The sequence below is a fragment of the Palaemon carinicauda genome, chromosome 2 (genome assembly GCF_036898095.1).
Source record: "Palaemon carinicauda isolate YSFRI2023 chromosome 2, ASM3689809v2, whole genome shotgun sequence".
NCBI classification, from domain to species: domain Eukaryota; kingdom Metazoa; phylum Arthropoda; class Malacostraca; order Decapoda; family Palaemonidae; genus Palaemon; species Palaemon carinicauda.
In genome coordinates this window covers 104,923,053-104,936,003 of record NC_090726.1, presented here as the reverse complement: position 1 = coordinate 104,936,003, position 12,951 = coordinate 104,923,053, and the positions used below count along the sequence as shown (strand labels likewise).

General features: G+C 39.0%; 1 pseudogene; it reads left to right on the top strand.

Annotated features, from left to right (window-relative positions):
- The first annotated feature begins 5,404 nt into the window (after positions 1 to 5,404).
- LOC137619002 (uncharacterized) lies at positions 5,405 to 9,312 on the top strand (annotated as a pseudogene).
- The last annotated feature ends 3,639 nt before the right edge of the window (positions 9,313 to 12,951 follow it).

Here is a 12,951-nt window from a genome sequence, read left to right as displayed (position 1 = left end):
TAGACTTGCAATCTTTGTCAAAATGTCCATACCTCGGACAGTGGTAGCAGGTGAACACATGGTACCTATCACGTATGTTTTAAGTACCCTATCGTAACATAACTTTATCACCTATATGTAAATAGCCTTCCGAACTTCATGATCACATTTTAACAAGTCGTGGGTAGTACCACCTGCTGCTCTTTTCTTGAATACCAGACTTATCTTCTCTTTTATGTTTTGGATTTGGTCGAGACAAGGATTTTTTAAATAAAAGCATTTGCCAATTCCTCTTCATTATTGCATACATTACAAATCATTAATTTAAGTTTTAGTTTTCTAATTTTCCTCGTCTCGGAGTCGCCACCAAGACTTAAATCGTGTTTGCTGCTTTCTCTTTGACCTCTTTGTCAACAGCATCTCCATTTGAAGTTGACCTCATGATAAGAATTGGAATGTCCTCAAGTGCATTTTCAACCTCTTTTTTTTTTTCTGTCTGTGATTTTAGTTGATGTTTTAGCCGATTCAATTACTAGTAGATTTTTTCATTAACATTGTCAGCATTTGTCATTTTTCCTTGTTTTGGGTCAATCAGTTTTTGAAGTGATATCTTTCTTAATTCCCTATTTACTGATAGATTGTCAACTTTCTCAGTGAGATCAGTGGTCTGGGTGGAATTTCCTGCGTCCACAGCGAGTTCCGCAATTCGGTTTCCCAATTCAGTGATGATTCCCATAAGTCCTGCTATGAATGTGGATGTCATTAGATGCAGTTAATAAAAGTTTGTGGCAGGCATAACAAGTTCTATTTGTGTTCGATCTATCTGAATTCAGACATAGATGATTCTATTTTTATGATAGAAAGGTCTTTTTTTTTTTTTTTTTTTTTTTTTTTTTTTTTTTTTTTTAAATGGTCATCATAGTGAGTGGTTAAATTCTGTTTCTCCTACTAATCACCATGGCTTATGAGCTTTAGACTTTGCCTCTGAATCAGGCTGTTAGAAATCATAAGTGAAGCTACTCACAGGTCTGGTAACTGCTTGGACCTCGCTAACATCGACTCCTCAGTGGTTATAACAAGTAAAGTTGGTTCTCCAGTTGGGACATCTGATCGTGCCTCGATTTCATTAACAGTGAAGACTGAGCAGCATGTCCCTGATGTATCATACTCAGAGTCATGTAAGATTAATATGAAATTTCAAGCCGACTGGAATGAGATTTTGAGTGATTTTTTGGAGTAGAATTGGTCACAATTGTATAGTAGTGTTGATTCTGTTATCCCTTTAAATGAGAAACTAGTCAACATAATTGATAGGTGTATCCCTTCTCATGTGCTAGATACCGAGTGAATGACAAACCTAGGTTCAATGATAATTGTAGACGTGCTTATTTGGAAAAGCAGAGGCTTATCATCTTGGGAAAGGTAACAGATCATATTTGACTTGGAATAACTATACTCAGCTTAGAGCTTTTGCTCATAGAGTTTATGCTTCAACAAAAAAAGGAATACAATATAACCAAAACTAACTCTTTCTGGTACAACCGAGGAACATAAATGGTGGACTACCCTTCAATCTACACTCTTTGGTGTAGATACAACAACTCCCCCTTTACATAAACCAGATGGCTCTGCCACTAACTGTCCATAGGAAAAGACAGCCCTTTTGGTTGATGTGTTTGACAGTAAACAGAGTAATGATCAACTTTACATTCCTTATTCTTGTTTTCCTGAGGATAAACTAAGTAGTTTAGCTTTTCGATCTCATAAAATTAAAGCTCTCTTGATGGACCTTCATGCTTATGGAGGTATTTTTCCTTTTTTTTTTTTATAAAGACTGCAGATTTATTAGCTCAAAAGTTATCTAATATTTTGCGTAAGTTACCAAGAAGGGGAACTTTCAGCACTTGTTGGAGAATTGGTAATGTTACTCCACTATGTAAATGTGTTTATGGTAGCTCAAGTCCAACTGATTATCGCCCAATTTCCATAACTCCTATATTATCTGAAGTTTTTGAACGTCTTTTGGCAAAAAGTCATAATAGGTTTGCTGAAGGTAATCATCTGTTTCCTAATTTGCAATCTAGTTTTCGTAGAGGCCTTGAAACATGTGATGACCTTCTTACAATCTCCAATTGTGGTAAGGAAGTTCATATGATTGGCCTTGATTTTAGTGCTGCCTTTGACCGTGTTAATCATGAGGCCCTTATTTTTAAGCACAAACAGTTGGGAGTGTATGGGCCATTTCTTAGCCTCATTATTGAATTTTTAAGTAAAAGATCACAAAGAGTTGTTGTTGATGGGCTCCATAGTGAGTATAAGAATGTGATATCTAGTGTTTCACAGGGTAGTCTTCTTAGCCCAATACTTTTCATACTATATACACATGACATGTGGTTTAGCCTCGAAAAATCTTATTGTATATGCAGATATTGCATCAATTCCATCTCCTGAATGTATATCTGTGATTGGTGAATCCCTTAATAGAGATCTAGCTAAACTTAGTGCATGGTGCAAATTATGGAGCAAGAAGTTGAATCCTAACAGAACTCAAAATATTATTTTAAGTAGATCAAGGGCAGTGGCTTCTCTACATCCAGGTCTTAGCATTGATAATGTTTCTTAAACTCTGTATGACTCTTTAGAGATTTTAGGTGCGATTCTCAACAGCAAATATACTTTTGAGAAACACATTAGGTCAGTGTCTTCTTCAATTGCACAAAAAATTGGCTTATTAAGAAATACTTTTAAGTGTTTTGGTCATCAATCTATTCTGAAGAAGTGTTTTAATTCTTTTATTTTAACCTGCTTTGAGTATTGTTCTCCTCTCTGGTCTTCAAATGCTTATTCTCATCCTAGTTTGTTGGACAGGAACTTACGGTCTATTAAATTTCTTATTATTGATCTAGATATCATTCTCAGGCACCGTCGTTTAATTAGTTCGTTATGAATGTTGCATAAGATTTTCATAATTCTGATCATCCTTTACATTCATATCTTCCCGGACAGTTCTATCCTGTTCGTGATACTAGGCATGCAGTTATTTCTAAAAGTCAGGCCTTCTCCATCATGAGGTTCAATATTACATAGTATTCTAGAAGTTTTATTCTAGCTGTGACCACTTTGTGGAATGATCTTCCTAGCCGGGAAGTTGAATCAGTTGAACGTCAAAGTTTCAAACTTACAGCAAATGTTTTTATGTTGAACAGGCTGACATAAGTCTTTTTATAGTTAATATATGAAATATTGGTTTTAATGTTACAGTTAAAATACTCTTTAAATTGTTAATTATTTCTCATATCGTTTATTCATTTCCTTATTTCTTATCCTCACTGGGCTATTTCTCCCTGTTGGAACTCTTGGGATTATAGCATCTTGCTTTTCAAACTAGGGTTGTAGCATAGCTAATAATAATAATAATAATAATAATAATAATAATAATAATAATAATAATAATAATAATAATAATCAAGGTCTTTCAATTTCAATTCCTCTATCATTGTTTTAATAATTGTCTTGGCTTATCTGACTTCATCTACACAGCGTGGACAAATCTATTTTAAGTTTGTTACGTCTCATCACTGCTGTTTACCTCTATAAAGACACACTTCTTTTGATAGCACCTATTACAGCTACATTTTATCCACTTTTTTAATTCTCCCCTCGAAGATCCACCCATGATTTACTTTTACCTTTCCCATTGGTCTCTCTATCAGATCAACCAATATTTTCAAAGATTTCACAAACGAGAAATATAAGCTGAAACACAGCTCGGGGCGAAAATTCTACAGAGCGCAGCAGAAACACGTCACCTGATCTTATTAGAGAAAGGTGACGGATTGATGGATTACATGGGCGGTGATTTAAATCTCCTTCATTTGCCGTTCTTCGACAATGGTGAGGGTGCTGTCGATTATCTATGAATCCCACAACGCTTATGGAGGATCCCTTTACTTTGAGCAAGCAGCGCAAGGTATTATTTGAGGTAAGACTCGTTATGTTGACACACCGAACTACACTTTAAAATTTCTGTTTTTAAAATGCATGTTCACCGACCATATCAATTAATAAGCTAGCAGCCTGCAAATAACACAAATTTACGCATTATTTTCAGCAATATCCTATAAATTACTTCTGTCTTACAATTCAACTCATGACCTTCTTGAGTGTTAATTCTTTCCATATTTTTTCAAAGGTTCGAGTTATTCGAAGTTCGAGAGAGCTTGGTAGCCAGTGCCGAAAATACCAAAATCCAAGTGACGTCGTTACTGTTAGCCTCATAGGATTTATGCTGTAAAGATGTCATTTACCTTACTGAATATTCTTAATAAATTGTTTAGCATAGATTTACATTTTTTTTCTCTCTATTATTTCGAAAATAGATACAGATACTAGGAAAAGGGATAGTTTTTGATAGGATTTTTTCTTCCATTAGACATTTCTTCTATTGATATATTTAGATATTATCATCAGATGCAGTAATGAAATATTATAATGACTAATGCATTATAATGGTATTATAGTTAGAAATTCCTAATGCAATTCATAAAAAACTTTCAATTTTAAAACTATATTACTTTGTCATATTTGAATTTTACTATCATATAAGATATCTCTCATATCTATCATAAGATATTCCTATTCATTTCATGTTTGTTTCCATGTGTCTTAGTGATAAATTAAGACACTTGTACTGAGTCCCATGTACTGACAAGTCATTAGTATTTTGGACATCCAATTAAAATTCCTGGCTAGGTCTTTTAACATTCACTTTTGAGAGACCTTGAAGTATCCATGTAACTTCATGCAATAATTTCGTGAAACCAAAGAAAATATGCTAATCATTGTCACCAATCAGTCTTCAATTTCGCATTTATATACTGACCATTTCTGATTTATCTTTAAATTCTATTTAATACCAAGAATTTTCTGCAGAACTTCATTTCCAAATCTTTAAAGTGTAGAAATTGTTTCATTATCATATGTTGTATTGTGTTTTTGTTTATAAGCTCAGAATTACTGACACGACACAAACCTCCCCATTTTTCACCATACATATTATAATTTTTGTTGTTATCATTATTATTATTATCATTATTATTATTATTATTATTATTATTATTATTATTATTGTGTTTATATTTATAAGGGTCTGTGAGTGGTTTTGGTGTATGGTTGTTGGGGCGCACTGTTGTATTGGGATTGTTATATGTGGGTAGTGTTTCGTTTATGAAAAAAAAAAAAAAAAACGGCAAGGGTAACGTAGCGGAGGTGAGGTGTGTTCCTGGAGAAGGCAGAAGGGAGCAGTAGTCCTGGAGAGTTCATACTAGTAACCACCGTTGCTGTGCTCTTGTAACCCTTCCAACTAATATATTAAAGAGAAAACTCAACGTGTTGTCTCACTTTTACCACAAGCTATCTAGGCGTTATGGAGGGTGTTAAATTCGACCTGAAGCTGATACCGGAGTATGACAGCAGCGGCGCTAAGTCAGTGGTGGAGTGGCTGAAAAAAATAGAATTAGTGTGCAAGCTCCAAGGCATCAGTGACGTGGCGAGCGTGATTCCACTGCCCCTCACCGGCGGCGCCTTCGCTGTCTACTTACAGCTGGCAGAGTCTGACAGGAAGTCTCATGAGAAAGGGAAGAAGGAGCTGCTGACCGCGTTTGCTGCTGATCCGTATGTGGCGTACGACCAGTTCATCAACAGGAGGCTGCGCATAAGAGAGTCACCGGACGTATACTTGGCTGACCTATGGCGTCTGGCAACTCTATTCGGTGGGATGACTGACAAGAGCTTGGCCTGTCCCTTCGTGGCTGGGCTATCGGAGGAGGTCCGCCAGCTGTCAAGGGCCGGGTCTCGTATGGAAGCTCTCGACCTGGACCAGATACTGACACGGGCGAGGGCAGTCATTAGGGACGACGGTGCAATGGCATCATCTGAAACCAGCCTGGGCGCCATAACCAGCCCCGGCACCGAGCAGTGTGCGGCTGTTACGCGGCAACGATGTTTTGTGTGTGGTGGTCCGAATCATGTCGCCATGGACTGTTTGGCTCGCCACCGGGGTGATGGAAAAAGTGAGGAGACAGGTGTCAGGGGATTGAGACTTCCCCGTCGCAAAGTAAGGTGCTATCGTTGTGATGCGCCTTGCCACTTTGCGTCCGCTTGTCCGGGAAATGAGCGCGGAGAGGGGGCATCAGTGCCAGCCTCCTCTCACGCCCGTCAGTGAAGGTGGCGCTACCAAGTGTGGTGATAAGTGTTGGGGGCGTGTCGTGTCGTGTGTTGGTGGATGCCGGGTGCTTCAGGAGCATTGCTCACGTCTCCTGCTGCAATACATGGACAAAAGACAGCGTAAGCATGGTTACTGTGAGCGGGGAGGAGTGGCAGTGTGAGGGAACGGGCCTTGTACGTCTTAAGCTGGCAGTGGGGTCTCTGCTGATGTGCGTGTGTGTGTAACTGCCACAAAGCCCTTGGGCTACACGTTCATCCTTAGTATGGACGTTATAAAAGCACTCGGAGGAGTCACAGTTGATGCGCAGGGTGAAGAAAGTTTTGTTAACGAGTCTATGTTGTTTACCGTAGTCGGCACCATGTTGTGAGTTCATGAGCATGACTTCAGTGCCACTTACGATCCTGAAACTAACTGCTGGAACTCAGCTTGGAAGTGGACAGAAAACAAGGAGCCGAGTGTTTTACAGAATAAAGTGGAAACCTACCCCATTTCTCAAGAGGCAAGGCATCTGTATGGAGAGGAACTCCGGGCATGGATAAAGGATGGATGGTTAGTGCTGTATAACGAGACCAAGTATGGTAAAGCTAAAGGCCTGATTCCACTCATGGCAGTCATGCAGCATAACAAAGGGAAGGTGGACTCTAGTGAGCTAAACACCCACATCGAAACCTTCACCGCAGAAAGTGACGTGTGTGCGGAAAGGCTGCGGGAGTGGAGGAGGCAAGGAGTGAATACGTCTGTGATAGACCTTGCCAAGGCCTACCTGCAAATTAGGATTCACCCGTCCCTGTGACCTTATCAGCCTGTTTGCTTCAAGGGCCAAAGGTACTGCCTGACTCGGTTGGGTTTTGGTCTTAACGTGGCCCCATTAATAATGAGGGCAGTCTTGAGATGTGTCCTCGCTAAGGACCCGGTTGTGAAGAGAAGAACATCAGCCTACATTGATGACATTTTTGTCAATGAAGATCTTGTTAAGGCCACCCACGTGAAAGCACATCTGCAGAGCTTCGGGCTAACGAGTAAACCGCCCGAACGTCTTGTTGATGGGGCACGAGTGCTAGGCCTAAGGGTCTGGGGGGAGCATGGAGGACTGTTCTGGAGAAGAGATAACGAGTTGATGGAAGTACCTAAGGAGCTTACGCGAAGGTCTATTTTTTCCTACTATGGCAAGCTGGTGGGTCACTACCCTGTGTGTGGTTGGCTGCGGGTGGCAATGGCATTTGTCAAGAGGAGAGCCAATGAAGTAACACAGGGATGGGATGGTGTCATCAAAGGTGGAGAAATAAGAGCACTTCTGGAGGAAGTTGTTGAAAAAGTCAGAGAAAGTGACCCCGTGAGAGGCCGATGGAGTGCCAGCGGTAGCGAGGCCAAGGTTTGGGTGGACGCCAGCTCCATAGCACTCGGTGTCGCTGTGGAAATCAATGGGAGCATTGTTGAAGATGCTAGTTGGCTACGAAAGGATGATTCGTGCCACATAAACATGGGGGAGTTAGACGCTGTTATAAAATGACTGAACCTCACGCTAGCCTTGGGGGTCTAGGAAGTGGAAGTGATCACAGACTCGTTAACAGTACATCGTTGGATCTCAGATGCCATCTTGGGGAAAGGTAGACTTAAGACAAAGGCGGCAAGCGAGATGCTTATTCGAAGGCGAATTGGGATAGTTCTCTCCTTGATAGAGGAATGCGGCCTCCGGCTGTCCGTATCTCTCGTACCGTCTATCAACAATAAGGCAGACAGCTTGACGCGTGTGCCTCAGCCCTGGTTGAGACCTCCCGCCACCCACTCCAAGGATGAACATGTGTGTGCTGCCAGCACCAGTGCAACTGACATCGACAAGATCACAGTGATCCACCATGCAACGGGTCATCCAGGCATCAAGCGTATGCTGTATTTTGTGAGGAGGGTAAATCCTACAGTTACTAGGCAGCAGGTTCAGGCAGTCGTCGACAATTGTGAGATATGTCAGTCCATTGGCCCTGCACCGACAAAGTGGCGAAAAGGAGGCCTGAGCGTTGAGAAAGTGTGGCAAAAACTAGGGATGAACATTACTCATTATGGGGGCCAGCACTACCTGACACTCATAGACTGCAGGCCGTCACTTTTTGCCGTCTGGCGCCGGCTGAGGCTCCAGACCAGCAAGAGTGTCATCAAACAACTGGAGGCAGTGTTCTATGAAGGTGGGGCACCTGAAGAATTACTGGCTGATAACGACACTGCCTTCCGCTGTAGACTGTTTGCTGATTTTGCAAAGAAGTGGTCCGTCCAGCTTCGTTTCCGGTGTGCTCATGTTCCATCTAGCAACGGCGTGGTTGAGAGATGCCATCACACAGTAAAGGTCATTGCCGCAAGAAAAGGCTTGTCTGTGGAAGAGGCAGTTTTCCTGTACAACTTGAGGCCTCAGGATGATCGCACACCGTCAACAGCGCCAGTGAGTTTGTTATACCAATATCCAGTAAGGGTCCGCGGAGTGAATCATGATTCCCGTGAAGAGAGCAAACCACAGATTGATGGCCCTTACCAAGTCGGAGACGAAGTGTGGGTAAAGCCACACAATGCACGTTGCCACGAGCGACACAGAAGAGGCACGGTAACAAAAGTAATATCTCACCAGGCCATAGAAATCGATGAAGTTCCCCTCCATGTGAAGGACCTGCATCGATGCCCCTCCAGGGAAGTAGAAGCTATAACGACGACCGACGAAACGGACGAGGAGATTTACATTGGAGTAAAAACCCGGATTGCTGACGGGGAAGAAGGGTCATCTGGCGCAAGTGACGAGTCGGACCATGATGAACCAGAACAGACACTGCCGCGGCGGTCGTCAAGGATCAGAAAAGCTCGCACATGTACTGTATGTGAATGAGAGTCGGGGGCAAGGGATATATTTTCTAAGTGTGAATGTGATTCCGGGGGGAGTGTTGTATTGTGTTTTTGTTTATAAGCTCAGAATTACTGACGCTACACAAACCTCCCCATTTTCACCATACATATTATAATTGTTGTTGTTGTTATTATTATTATTATTATTATTATTATTATTATTATTGTGTTTATGTTTATAAGTGTCTGTGAGTGTTGGTATATGGTTGCTTCGTCGCACTGTTGTATTGGGATTGTTATACGCGGGTAGTGTTTCGTTTATGGAAAAAAAAAAAAAAACAGCAAGGATAACGTAGCGGAGGTGAGGTGTGTTCCTGGAGAAGGCAGAAGGGGGCAGTAGTCCTGGAGAGTTCATACTAGTCACCACCGTTGCTGTGCTCTTGTAACCCTTTCAACTAATATACTAAAGAGAAAACTTAACGTGTTGTCTCTCTTTTACCACATCATACTAAGAAATAATATTTTATCTCGCTATTGAAGTACATAGGTACCTTATATGGCATGAGCAAATGTGAGGACCATACCCAGTTTGATACCCATATTTCAATTAGCCATCAGGCCTCCATTCGTTTCTTAAGATATCCACCAATTCCAGTAATCATGCCCAGATACCTAGATATGCTATGTTCGTGTATGAACTGTCACCCCAATGTCATACCAGTTCCCGAGAAGTGGCTAATTGACATTTAATTGAGTGGACAAATATTGAAATAGAAATATAACCAAATGGACACATTATTATTATTATTATTATTATTATTATTATTATTATTATTATTATTATTACTTACTTACTTACCTACTAAGCTACAACCCTAGTTGGAAAATCAGGATGCTATAAGCCCACGGGCTCCAACAGGGAAAATATCCCAGGAAAGAAAGGGAAAATAGAAAAAAAATATTTCAAGTGTAACAACATTAAAATAAATATCTCTTATATGAACTATTTGAACTTTAATGAAACCAGAGGAATTAAAATAAGGTAGGACAGTGTGCCCGAGTGTACCCTCAAGCAAGACAACTTTAACCCAAGATAGTGGAAGACCATGGTAAAGAGGTTATGGCACTACCCAAAACTAGAAAACAATGGTTAAATTTTGAAGTGTCCTCCTAGAAGAGCTCCTTACCATGGCTAAAGAGTCTCTTCTACCCCTAACAAGAGGTATAAATACCTGTGTTGTGAATAGATAAAGTTAGTTGTTCAAGAGCTTGTCCTTCATTTGTACCTCTTTCAGGTTCGTCATAGAATAAACAAAGCAAGTGGAACAAGTGGAAGATATATTCGAACACAAAAAGGACAGTAATTTCATTAGAAATGTATGAAAACATGCTGTAATCAAAACAAAATTAAAGCATTTAAAAGGGAAAAGCCAGATGCTAGTACTGGTAATAATTCTGTGCTTAAATCTACTAAATAAGCAGTGCCTGCCTTGTGGGTAGGAATCCAAATTGGAATGTAGAGAGGGTGTGAAAATTCTCGGTTAAACTCTGGCAATATATGCTCCCATGATGAATATATTCTTGTTCTATTTTATTGGAAGGGCTGCTTTTCGGTCCTATATAGTAGGGGAACCCTACTCCCTTCAGGACCTCCACAATCATTTTACCATACTGGTTGCAAAGAATTCAGGATTTCACACCTAATATTGCTCGTTTATTGTCAAATCCACACTATCGAAGAACTTAGAGAACAACAACGTGTTCAGTTTACTCTTAAAGGCCTTAATATCTTGAGTCTTTCAGATATCTAGTAGGAGCTTATAAATAGTCTCGTGGCTGCATATAGAAGACGGTGACCGGAAATTTGACTCCCGGTAATTTGTCGCCGGTAATTTGACTCCCGTTCAATTTGATCCCCGGTAATTTCACTACCACTCTTTTCTTTATTCATTGATTATATAATTTTCATTCAAGAAAAATAGATTTAGAAAAAAAAAATAAGAATATATACATTAACTTTTTTAGTGTCTATATGATTTTTATTTAAGAAATAAAGTTCTACTTCTTTTTTTTTTAAAGAAAAAACACCTAGATATTCATTAACTAAAAATGAAGGAAAACGAATATTAAATGCCATGTTAACATATTTTATTGATACAAAGCATGTATGTAATATTTAAAATGGATAAAATGTAATCATACCAAAGTATGATATTAGATTATATACAATAATTAGAATCATTGAAGAATAGAAAATTTAATAATGATGCAAGTTTTTAGCTATTTTGGTCGCTGTATCGCTCAATGATTGTCTGCAGTCGTTTGTTTATATCTTTATACATCTTCTTTTTCTCACAAATGTCGCCACAATCAAATTGAATCTTTATCATTTGGGCCAAGTGCTCTTCCTTTTTTAAGGCAGTAATTAACTTCCATATATTTGAATGGGTACAACTTAAAGAGCTTTACAGGGCATTGTGATAGCCCTCGAAATGTTTATTTGTGCGAGGCATTTTGGATTCCGTTCTTAAGTGTACATTCCAACTATTTATAGGGAACAAAGAAGGTGTTCTGCGTTGTCTAACTCCTCTGTCTCGAAAACATCCTATGTACAATATTTCAAAACAAGACACTAGTTCTTGAGGAATATCGTCATCGTCAACAAGTTCTTCGAATCCATCAAGTACATCATTAGGAGGAAGAAATGCTAACGATGGAAACCATCTTATTTTAATGCAGAACTCATCGTCACGATGGTACCTCTCTTTAAAGCCAATCTCACATACTTTTCTGTAAACATTTTGAGGTAAATGAAAAAGACAAAATGAAACGGAAGCACTAAAAAAAAAAAAAAAAAAAAAAAAAAAAAAAAAAAATTTGAAGCTATTAACATGTGCTCTTTCAAAATCCATCATGATGGTTACAGGGTTCATTCCTGGCCGTAATTCCGTAAGCTTGATTTCACATATTCAGTAAGTCTTGGATCCGTGAGCATTTTGTTTATGTTTCCCATATATATAGTTCATGTCATCCATAAGTTTCTTTCCTCCCCGGTTAGTGTTAAAAACATGAGGCATGGTGACTGTATATGTTCGTTAAAGTAATAACCAAAGAGGTAAGATGTAAACCTTGGTAAGCCCTGAAGAGTGGGAAAACACATTACGAAGAAGTAGAGATAATCTCCATATAGCGATAGTTTAAGTCAACTAATTAGTGTGCATGTAAACTAATTAGTGTGCCTGTAAACAAGCAATTCTAATATTAATATAATGTACTATTTACTTGTTTCCTGTTTCGTAAATTTTATTTTATTTTTACTATTATTTTTTTTAGAAGGAAAATTATATTTTTTTTTTATTTAATCTTATTTATAATTTATTCTTTTTTATTTTTGAGGTGTTAAATGCTGATAATCACAAAATTGAGACCTACCAGAACTTTTTTTCAGATAGTGGGAGTGAAATTGGTGAGAGTCAAATTGACCGGGAGTCAAATTACCAAGAGTCAAATTACCGGGAGTCAATTTACCTAGGTTCCAATAATTTGAAACCCTCTTAACTATTCTCGTGTGAATACAATTTGTTGGCTGAACAATATGTAGCCATTCTCTTAGATATTTTGAACGTCCGGTTCTGATAACGTGGTGGGTTATTGTACATATTTCAAACTCAATACTCACTTTAATAGGCTGCCAGTACAAATCAATCATTATATGAATGATCTTTTCTCGAGGTGAGATGCCTTTCAACAGTGTTGCTCCTCTATTTATCATATTTTGTAATTTCTTAAGTTGCACTTTCGGTGAATTGCAGTTGAAGCAGTTACAGTAGTCAATCCTGGTAATAACATACTTTATCACAAGTTTCTTCACAAAATGTTCATCCAAATTCTTCTTCCTAAATGCAATGTTTCTGAGATGATAA